The sequence below is a fragment of the Lutjanus erythropterus genome, chromosome 21 (genome assembly GCF_056507025.1).
Source record: "Lutjanus erythropterus isolate fLutEry1 chromosome 21, fLutEry1.hap2, whole genome shotgun sequence".
NCBI classification, from domain to species: domain Eukaryota; kingdom Metazoa; phylum Chordata; class Actinopteri; order Lutjaniformes; family Lutjanidae; genus Lutjanus; species Lutjanus erythropterus.
In genome coordinates this window covers 26,081,956-26,092,555 of record NC_139337.1, presented here as the reverse complement: position 1 = coordinate 26,092,555, position 10,600 = coordinate 26,081,956, and the positions used below count along the sequence as shown (strand labels likewise).

Here is a 10,600-nt window from a genome sequence, read left to right as displayed (position 1 = left end):
TCAGCACATTATTCATTTTTTCTTTCTTTTCTTCTGCTGTTATTACGGTTTTAACCACTAACATTTCTATCAGTATTATAACACATATTGTTTTCTACCAACTATATTTAAGGCAGAACAGCATTACAAAAAATTGTAAGTGTAAAATATAACCAATAAATGCAAATAATGAACAGATTAAATACTCAGAATATAAATACATAAATACACATATTCATCTATAAATACACAAACTCACCATTCACCACAAAGAATCATTCAGTAGGTTTATTTTAGTAACATTTTCATTGCAGGACTTTTACTTTGACGCTCGGTTACGTACCGCCCCCTAGTGACGGAGGAAGCTGCGTCGTGACGTCGGTGACGTTTAATCAGTTCCGTTCTCCTGATTTTAAATGTTCACAAACTAAACTCACCGCTTCAACTCCAACCAACACATCAGGTAAATAATGTCACAGCAGCTAAATGCAAACATGTCACTGTTTTGTTGTGCGTGTTTTTGGGTCATAAAGCCCAAATCTGGAGGCTTATTGGTTTTTATTTTTATTTAAATGTAGGTTAATGTTTATGAACACGCTGTGCTGCATTCAGGTTACAAATTAACCCTTAACACCTCAAAGAACGACTCAAAATGCAGGCCAACTTTAAAGCTGCATTCATTTTTCTGTTAAATTTACTTTCTTAAATTTATTTACTGTAAACTGTAACTGTCGTTGTCACCTGTGGAGAAGGAAGTATTCACACTATTTACTGAAGTAGTCTATGTTAAAAGTACTAATGCTACACTACAAAAATACTCTGCTACTACTACTACAAGTAAAAGAAAATAAATCTTACTTTGGTAAAAAAAAAAAATTAGGATGTGTAAGTATAATCAGCAAAATGTGCTTTTAAATGTGAAATAAAAATGCAGATTATAGTTATACTATTATACAGTGTATTATTTATATGAGATGGAGATTATTTTGAACTATTTTATGTAGGACTACAACTAATTATTATTCTCATTATGGATTAAACTGCTGATTATTTTTTGATTGATTAATTAGTTTGTAAAATAGTGTAAATAGTCTAAAGACAGTAAAAAAAAAAAAAAAATGCTGCTTCAATTACCCAGAACCCAAAATGACACTTTCACAATACTTCTTCTTGGCAACCCATACTGCAAAAATGTAAAATTATTAAAATAATTCAAAGGAAAGGCAGCAAATCCTCACATTTAAGAATCAGGAATCATTAAATGTTTTTTCTTTTGCTAAATTAGTTTATCAAAATAGTAACTATTTATTTATTGCTTAATCAGCTGTACTATTGGCTAGTTTAATTTATAACAAAATATACTTTACACAGTCTCATGAGCTCATAGGTAACCTTTAATTTGTAAAGTATTTAAAGGCGTCATATAAAGGCAGTGGAGTAAAAAGTACAATAGAAATAGAAATTGATCTGTTTTCTGTCTGTCTAAGAAACCATGGAAAGAGATGAGGAGCCTCGGTCACATCTTCCTCAGTGCCCAGTTGGATCATCAAAGGTTTGTACAGTAAACTAAAGCCTCTGTGTTTACGTGTGTCGGGGAGTGTACTGGAACAAACAAAGCCCCGAAATGTCGCCATAAAAAGTCACATGATGTGGCGAGAAAAATCCAAGAACGATGTATTTTCTGAGTTATTATATTTTCTTTTCATGTTAATCTTTTAATAAAAAAAAAATCAATTGACTATGATAATAATTGTTAGTTGCAGCCCTGATTGTATCACAATATATTGAATTGTAACCCCTGTATCATGATATGTATTGTATCGCCAGATTATTGCCAATACACAGCCCTATATTTTAGCCACCTGAAAAAGATCCAACTAAAAATCAGTTTGTGTCTTTTTTTGACAGGAAATTGACATTATATGAGTCAAATATCTCTCTCTCCAACCAAACCAAACTCCATTGACAAAAACAGTCATTTTAGTTTGCAAACACAGGAGTCTCTGTTCTACTGCTGCCTCGATCAGTTTGTTTGTTTGTGTTATTGCGTGACTTTGGTGAATCTGAATTAACCTTTTAAGCACAGAAGTCACACAATAATACAAGCAAACTAACAGATTGATGCAGCGGTAGACCAGCAACTCCTGTGTTCTGTGAGGTAAAATTACTGTTTTTGCTAAAGGAGTTTGGTTACTTTGGCGAGAGCGATATTTGGCTCATATAATGACAGGTTTCCTGTCAGGAAATGTTGTCCGAAAGCAAATTAAAGCGGTTAGTACCTCATAAGCCTCCACTCGAAACAATCTGAACTATACCTTTAAGCATGTGTTGTTATGAGAATCCATTTGGTTTCCACAGGGCAGGAGAAACATGAAGGTGAACAGTGAGGAGTCCAGCGATGAGAGGGTTGAACTGACAGCGGCACTGAAAATATCCAAACCCAAAATGTCGATGAAGGTGTCTTTGTGTTTCTGTGTGGACAGTGAAGCCTGCAGGTGAGTCACACACACACGGTCGCAAAAGTTGTTTAAAAATCTCCTTGAAATCAGTAAATGAACACGATCATTTCAGGCCTCATCATCACACACAGCGGTGATGATGAACACGAGGATGATTCTGACAATAATTACGGCCCCGGCACTGTTTACGCAAAAGTGGAGGCATCACAAAAGGACATCCAGCGTGGAGAGGACAAAGGCAGGTCCACTCATCTAATAATCCAATTTGTGTTGATTTTACACTAGGTGCAACAATGGCCTTTTTGACTCACCATCATCACGCCGTCTTTCACCGGGGACTGCTGCGGCGCAAACACAGATGCCGAGCACAAAGCCCAAGGCCAGGACGCTGGTGAGTCACAGTCATACCGACGTGTGTGAATGAAGGCTAAGTGAACGCTCATTCAGTAGAAAACGGGCTTTCATTTGACGTCAGCGGTCTTAATCACTCAATTAAAGCAATTTCCAGAAGGTAACTGTGCTTTATCTTCACCATTTTCTGCCTCCAGGTAGCGTGCAGGCAGCTGATTGATGTGAACGAGGCGGCCTCTCTCAGGGACCGATGTGAGATCATTCACACACACACACACGCTGTTAGTCATTCACTCTCAATCACTTGTGATGGAAATGTCTGAATCACACTGTGAGAGTGATGCTGCATTCATGGTGTTTCACAATACTCCAAAGATGCGATGACACAAAGAAAAGCAAGTAGAAGATGAAACTTTACTGTAAGGTAGACGCCTCAGAGGGCAATAAAGAAAAAAAGAGCGATATGAGCAGGAAAATGTTTGCTGTGTGGCCACAAGTATGTGGACGACCCTGTCCAGCATTTTGGCAACCATTTGGGGAAAACTCTGTCTCGAATCAACATGACATGGCACGATCAGTGCAAGCAGGAAGTGTAATGTTGCCACTGAGTGAACTTAGTGGAATCAAGCAGTGAGCTTGCAGAATGCAAACATCTACGGTGACTTTGAAACTCTTGAAAAATGCAAAAGGCCCTCTCTAGAGCCAGTGCTTTGGTTTGTTTGTTTGTTTTGGCCTTCTGCAGAAATATGGTGTTGCAACATGGCAACTTGTGTGGAAGATGACCCGTACCCTCACAAGTTTTCTTATTTTCAGAAAGAATACTTAAGAAGAAACTTAATTTGTATAGCACCTTTTATACAAGAAATTGTATATTGTCTCTTTCTATACAATAAATACTTTCCACAATAACAAAACAAAGACGCACAAGCTTAATGATAAAAGAAAACAAAACATCTGCTCCACATACACAGTGGTAGCGACTTGACAATCAGAAAGTAGCCCTTTCTTAAAGCATAACCTGATTTATCATCTACTTTACTCTAAATGGGCCCATAATTTACAAAACAAACATTGTGTTGTATTGAAGAAGACGTGAAACTAGTGACTGAGACCACAAACTCATTAGGAAGCTGTTTACCGAGGTAATAAATAAAGTGAGAAATAGGGTCATTTTCTCATAGACCTCCAGATAATCTGACTTCCCTGCTGGCCACTAGAGGGAGCACATGTTTGAGGCATTGGCCTCAGACTCAGAAGCTCTGTCCACGTCTTTTATGGAAATAGTTTGAGTTGGCATTCATTCAATTCAATTATGGACTGCAAATATACAGAACTGCTCTAAATGCGTTTGTATAAACAAAACATTGAGTGAAAACGTGTATAATGAATATACAGTCAGTATTATGCAGAATACTACGATGCGTTATTTTCTCTACTATATTTGTTCTGTGTTTAAATTAAAATAAAAGAAAATGGGTGTTTCTGGCTGAAGGAGAGCAGAGATTGAATTAAATCCACATTACAGACACATCGAATTTGTTGTATGATCAAGCTGAGACTCCTCAATGTTGTAACGATGACTGTCGTCATGACGATACAATCCTACACACACACACACACACACTTCCAGTCATGAGCGGCCCGGGGGAAGCACAGCGCTGTACGAGAAAAGAAGAGAAGAGCCTGAAAGAGAACGTGAGTCAGCCTCGTAGTACAACTTATTATGAGTGGGCTTCACTACAGTGGGAGCTAAATGGAAAACTCTGGCTCTCATTCTTTCAGTGGAGGAGACTGTCTGGGTTACAAAATAGATTTATTGATTTATTTTTACGTGAGTCCCTGCTTACTGTGGGCCACGCTATTAAGGACTGGGATTTGAACTACGGTGTGTTTCACCAAGGAGGAATTTAGATTCAGATCAGGTCTTTCAGACTGTAATGTCCTCAGAGAGGGCCTGAACATATATATACATATACCATATGCAGATAAAAAGCAGATGAAAGAGAAAGAATCATAGAATAAATGTATTAGTTCTAAATATTATATTAATCAATAGATTATTTCTTGCCTATAAAATGTTAAACAAAAGTGAAACGTGTCATAGAGTCCGATGCAACAACTTCAAATTGCTTATTTTGTCCGACCAACTGTCCAAAATCAAAAAATATTCAAAACCAATAAAAAACAAAGAACAAAAAACAAAGATGCAGATTCATTAAAAAACAAACAAACAAACAAAAAATAGTCATATTATAGAGGGCTCAAACACAGTGTTCAGCTCTATACACTATACCCTCAAGGATACAGCGGTATACACAATGCCAAAGTATAAATATCACCAATATCATGTTAGAATTTATGCTGAATTTCAGTGTTTTCCGTTTGTTCTTTTTCCTTCAGGTCCTTTGCAAGAACTGATATTCATAGGAACCATAACTTCTGTGAGCACCGACTCTAAAAGGACGTCTTCAGTTCAAGAATCCATCACTGTAAGTTTTATAGCAAATGTATCAAAATGTTGTTATGTTTCTTTTCCTTTTCTTTTCTTAAGAATTAGATTTGGGCTCAAAAATTTATTGCAGTCCGTTGCCTTGAAATTTTGACTTTCCTCAACTTTTTTGTTTTTACAGTGCACATGTAGAAAAGAATAGTTGTAACAAAGGCATAAATAGCAAATGTAGCCAAACAATAAGTAGATTCCTGGCTCAAAAATATACTTGAGTAAAGAGTAGAAGCACAGTTTTGAACATGTACTTGTAATTGAGTAAAAATAAATTATAATAGCGGACTTCATCCAATTGGAGGAACACTTTATATTCATTCAGTGCAGAAGTGTAGTTCACTGATGCATCTTTAATAGCGTTTAAAACTACTGGATCTTTATGGGACAGAGGAATAAGATATATAAAAGAATAAGTGCCGCCTCTGTATATCAGGATACAGAGATTTGTTAGTTGGATCAGTTCCTTGTTTGGTCTTTTCATGGGATTTGTAGTTGGTGAATTTGACCACTAGATGGAGGTGTTGATCCATGTGTAACAGTGCTTTTAAACACACATGAACTTAGATCAAACAGGTTGTATAGAGAGTTCATTTCTTGCAGGGAGAAGCTTCAGTATCAGCTGCTCAACGGGACGAGGCCCCAAAATTAAACCTGCAGACGTCTAACATCAACAGAGAGGTCATACTGTAACTTCTGTCCTCTGCATAAAGTAACCAGACATCACTAAAAATCCTGTTAAAATGTCCCTGTGTCTTATTCATTTTATTGTTTTCTTTAGGAAAACAAAAGAGAGTATCACAAAGAGCTTTGCCTGCAGATGGAGGAGGGGAAACAACAGAGAGAAAGAGAGAAACGTAGAAATATCAGTGACGAACAGAAAGTTAGTTTGGAGGATAATATTTTGCAATGCATGGAAAGAGAATGATTGTAAATTACTTATACGTCTCATTTTTCCCATCATCTGCAGCACAATAAGACCATGCAACACTCCATCTGGGGGATGCCGGGAAGCGGTGCCCCAAACTACCACCGGGCCACGGTGAAACGGACCAATAGCCTTTACTCTGCAGGGATTTTACCCCAAGAGCAGGTACACAATGCACCGTTTATTTGCTGGGCATTGTTCCACTCAACAAAAGCCTAGTGTACTCAGAAAGGTCTCCTGATCGCACTGGATTTTACAGGAAGCCATGCAAATCTGTTCTGCGAAGTGACAACATAAATACGAGACTTGTTTCTTTATTTTTGCTCTAAAAACACATTGAGACTTCTGCAGAGCTTTGCTGCCCCAAAAAATGTTTTTCTAAGTTCTGACCTCCATTCCACACATTGCATTCATCTTGCAGCAGCTGAAACCGAACCCTCTGTGTGTGATTATTAACAGTAGGAGCTGGTCAGACTCTAAACAAGTCGTGTTTGAGGTTATAACATGAGTCTGGGTCCCGGGCCAGCATGAGATTACAGCATGTTTCTCCGGCTGCTGCTGCCGCTGAATGCTTTCTTTGTTCCCAGATCCGTGATAAAGGCTTCAGCGGGACCCCCTTCCACTGTCTGTGAAATGAAGACCATAACATCCCAGAAATTAGACGGCTGAGAGCTACGGTGCAGTTGGGCAAATAGCCTACAAGTAATGTTGCAGCCGTCAAAATATTTGGGCTGTTTGAGCAGCAAAGACTGGCGGTGGCAAAGAAATAAACTTAAACAAGTGAGCTTTTTTTCAGCTGCGTGTGTTACTACAGTACATGAGCAGATGTCTGCATCAGCAGCTGGTACTTTGCATACCAGGAATAGGTTTGAATTGAGTCTTGCAGTAATAGAGGAGGCATGTGAGAACTTAAAGCTTTAATATGTTCAAATGTCTAAAAAGGACTAGAATACATCAACTCGTCCATGAACATGATCGCTGCCTGAGTCACATCCAAAAGATTTTCATCTGCAGTGGTGGTTGTTTAACAGTGAAGACATAAACTCTCCTCGTCCCACAGAGTCACAAATGAGTAACTGAACACAGTGTGCAGGTGTCTCTTTACCCACTCCACCTACGCACCTGTCAAAAAGCAACATTTGTTTTTACCTGCAAAACTGCTTCACAAATAAAAGAAGCAGGAGAATGAGCAAATACAAAATCTCAGTCAACAAACAAATAAAACTAAAGGGAAAATAATGGAGAAAGGTAAAGAACAAATAAAGGTGAAATAAGTAAGAGAATAAACTTTGAAGCCCTGACTGAAAAAGCGCTACTCTTGGTCTTCAGTCTTGATCGGGGAAACTGGAATTGATACCACTCATGTCTGTTCAGTGAATAATGTACCTGGACCCAGGAACAAGTTAGCTTAGCTTAGCATAAGGACAGGAAATGCTGAAACAGCTAGCTGGCTGAACATGAGAAGTAACTATGAGGAACAGCAGTGACCAATTCAGCATATAATTTTCCCACTACAGGAGCATATCAGAAACCTTATGATTGAAGGACACATTGTTCAGTAACTGAGCTGCTGAGCCAGAAATGGAACTGAATTAAAAGTTTGAACCACGAACTCGGCATGTTGTTGCTGTAAATGACTCGCATCTGAGATAAAATATGTTGCTAATTGGCTCATTACAGTGTTGAACATTAAAAACTGCCACATTGTTTTAATAACTAACTTGGATACTTTGGATTATATGTCCAAAAAGTTTCCCTGCTTGATCCTCCAGGTAATTATACAGTGAAGGGAGATGACTCATCCCTGTTTAATTGCATGGCTTCGTTAGTGTGACGATCGCCGGCTCTTAATTGGGCCAGTTTATGCAAACATTGTGTGTCCGTGTGTTCAGGTTTCACAGGCTACAGGCCTTATTGTGGAGGGCAGCAGCAACTTCCTCCTCAGTGGGAGAGTAATTATGATGTAGGGACAGTTATAAGGGACAGTGAAATACCACTGCTTAGAGCGTAGGCTGGAAAGGTTGGTAATTACACTGAACCTTTTGCTTCATTGTTGTCTCATGCAAACATTGTGCAGTAGAAGCAGAGAAACTTTGTGCTATTTATTTTTTTTCCATTCTGCTTTTCACAATTTGTGAATCAAGTTCGGTTAATCTGATGAAAGTGGAGAATAACAACTGCACGGCCATTTTTTGGAAGTATTTCGTCTATTGTCTCTTCTTCCTTCTCTGTGTCATGGAGAATCTGGAGCAGCAATTAGCGCGCGCTGAATTACAAATATGGGAAACTCCCCCCCTGGCGAGGGAATCGGGAGTGGGAGACAACAACAGCAATCACTCAGTGTCCAGGAAGGCCAAAGGTCACGATCAGCAGTCAGCGTCATATCATGATTAGCTCAATTAAAAAAAACAGAATTGAAGTACACTGATTACTCATCACAGTCCTGTTCATACACTGTAGTATTGTTCACAGTGCTCTTCAGGACTGTCCACACCAAGACATACGACTATAACTATAAAAATATAGTTCAAAAATTATAGTTCTAACTGAAGAACTCATGTGGATGGTGGAGTCCAGATTTACAGCTTTATAATTGTGGTGTTGACTCCAGCATCCACTGAGTTAGAACGATTTCAGAGCTATATTTTTTATAGTTATAGTTCTTGGTCTGGACGGTCTTTTGTGCTCAGTGGGGCCAAATCTATCTTTATGCTGAATTATTTATCCCTATTATACTCCCAAAATACTGTAAGGATTTATATTTGTCATCGACACTGGTATGTTCTCAAAGCTGCTAATTAGTCTTATTAATAAGTTACATCCATTTACAGTGTATCTGGCAAAGATAGTCTTATTGTGAAGTGTGACACGGTTCATGCTGAAAATGTTAAGTTGAACAATATTGGAAAAGCCTCAGTGTATATCTGGAATTTGATGCCAAATGAAACTGAATATGAAGATATGCTGACGATGTTTAAATGCTGGTAACTAATTAACACATATCTGATGAGTCTTACAGCTGTAAATACTTCTGCTGGAGAAGACAAAGCGAGCTCAGTAAGCAATGAGATCTTAGTCTTAACAGCACAGAAAAATGTGGGATCACTATTTGACAAGTAACAGGTCACTGTTGCACTTTGTATCTACTGTGTTGTAACAGCTGATTAATGATTTATGGCAATAACCTAATTATAAACCATTTATAAGTCATTTCTAATGGTTAGGGTTAGGGTGGGGCTCAACAAAGGCTTGTCTTATCTTAGATGAAAAACCTAAACTGAAATGTGCCTTAAGATGTCAGATTAATGTAGTTATGTTGGTGTAAAAAATGCAGAACATGTGACATGTAGCGAAGTAGAAATAAAAAGTAGCATGAAGTGTAAGTAAAGTACCTCAAGATTGTCATTATGTACAGTGGGCCACTTGAATAAATGCACCACTGCTCATACAGGAAACAAATTAATTGTTTATTTTATATGTTATAGTATATTTTTTACATAGCTTTGTTAAATGCTTTATTCTGTTTGGTCTGTTACTCCTGAAGAACAGACCATTGCTATGAATGCAGTTCTGATCGGAGACACTGGAGGAGCAATAAAATCATTTTAAAATTAATATTTTGTGACTTACTTAAAAAAAACAATAATAATTTGACATACATTTTTACAATTTTATTGATTTAAAAATTAGTTGATCAGAACTGCATCCATAGCGACGGTCTGTTATTTATAGTGACCGTCTGCTATACAGAAATAACAGACCCCAGAATGATGTAATTGACCAATCAGAATCGAGTATTTGACAACGCCGTGTAATAATGCGAAATAAAACCCCAACAGGATGGTGTACATTATACTGTACTGTAAACTATACTGCTTAATACATGGCTACTTAAATGAAAAAAAAAAAAATCATTAATCTGACAATAAATGTTTTCTTTTTTTAGTTTTTCTTCTTTTTTTTTTATTACTTTATTAGACCCTGTAAAGGCTTGATAATTAGGTGCAGCCTTCACTATGTCTAATACACTGGCAGCGACTAGGGAGGGATTATTTTATATATTTTTATATGCACATTGTTCTTGCACATTTTTGACACCTGTTTTTGTAATTTGTACCTTTTCAATTCATGTTACACTGGTGCTAGGTGCTGCTGATATATGTGTCCATGCTTATTTCATGTTTCTGTAAAGACCATTCAGCACTATTTATTGTGCTTAGAGTATTTAACAAAGCTTTATTATATTATATTATATTATATTGTATTATATTATATTATTTTATATTATATTATATTATATATTACAGACCATTACAGTAACACCATATTAGCATAAAGCATAAGTGTAAATTCAATGTTGTATAGGCTACAACAGACATGATG

General features: G+C 37.3%; 1 pseudogene; it reads left to right on the top strand.

The window, feature by feature from the left end:
- Positions 1–1,467: 1,467 nt before the first annotated feature.
- On the top strand, positions 1,468–7,001 carry LOC146307756 (uncharacterized; annotated as a pseudogene).
- Positions 7,002–10,600: the final 3,599 nt, after the last annotated feature.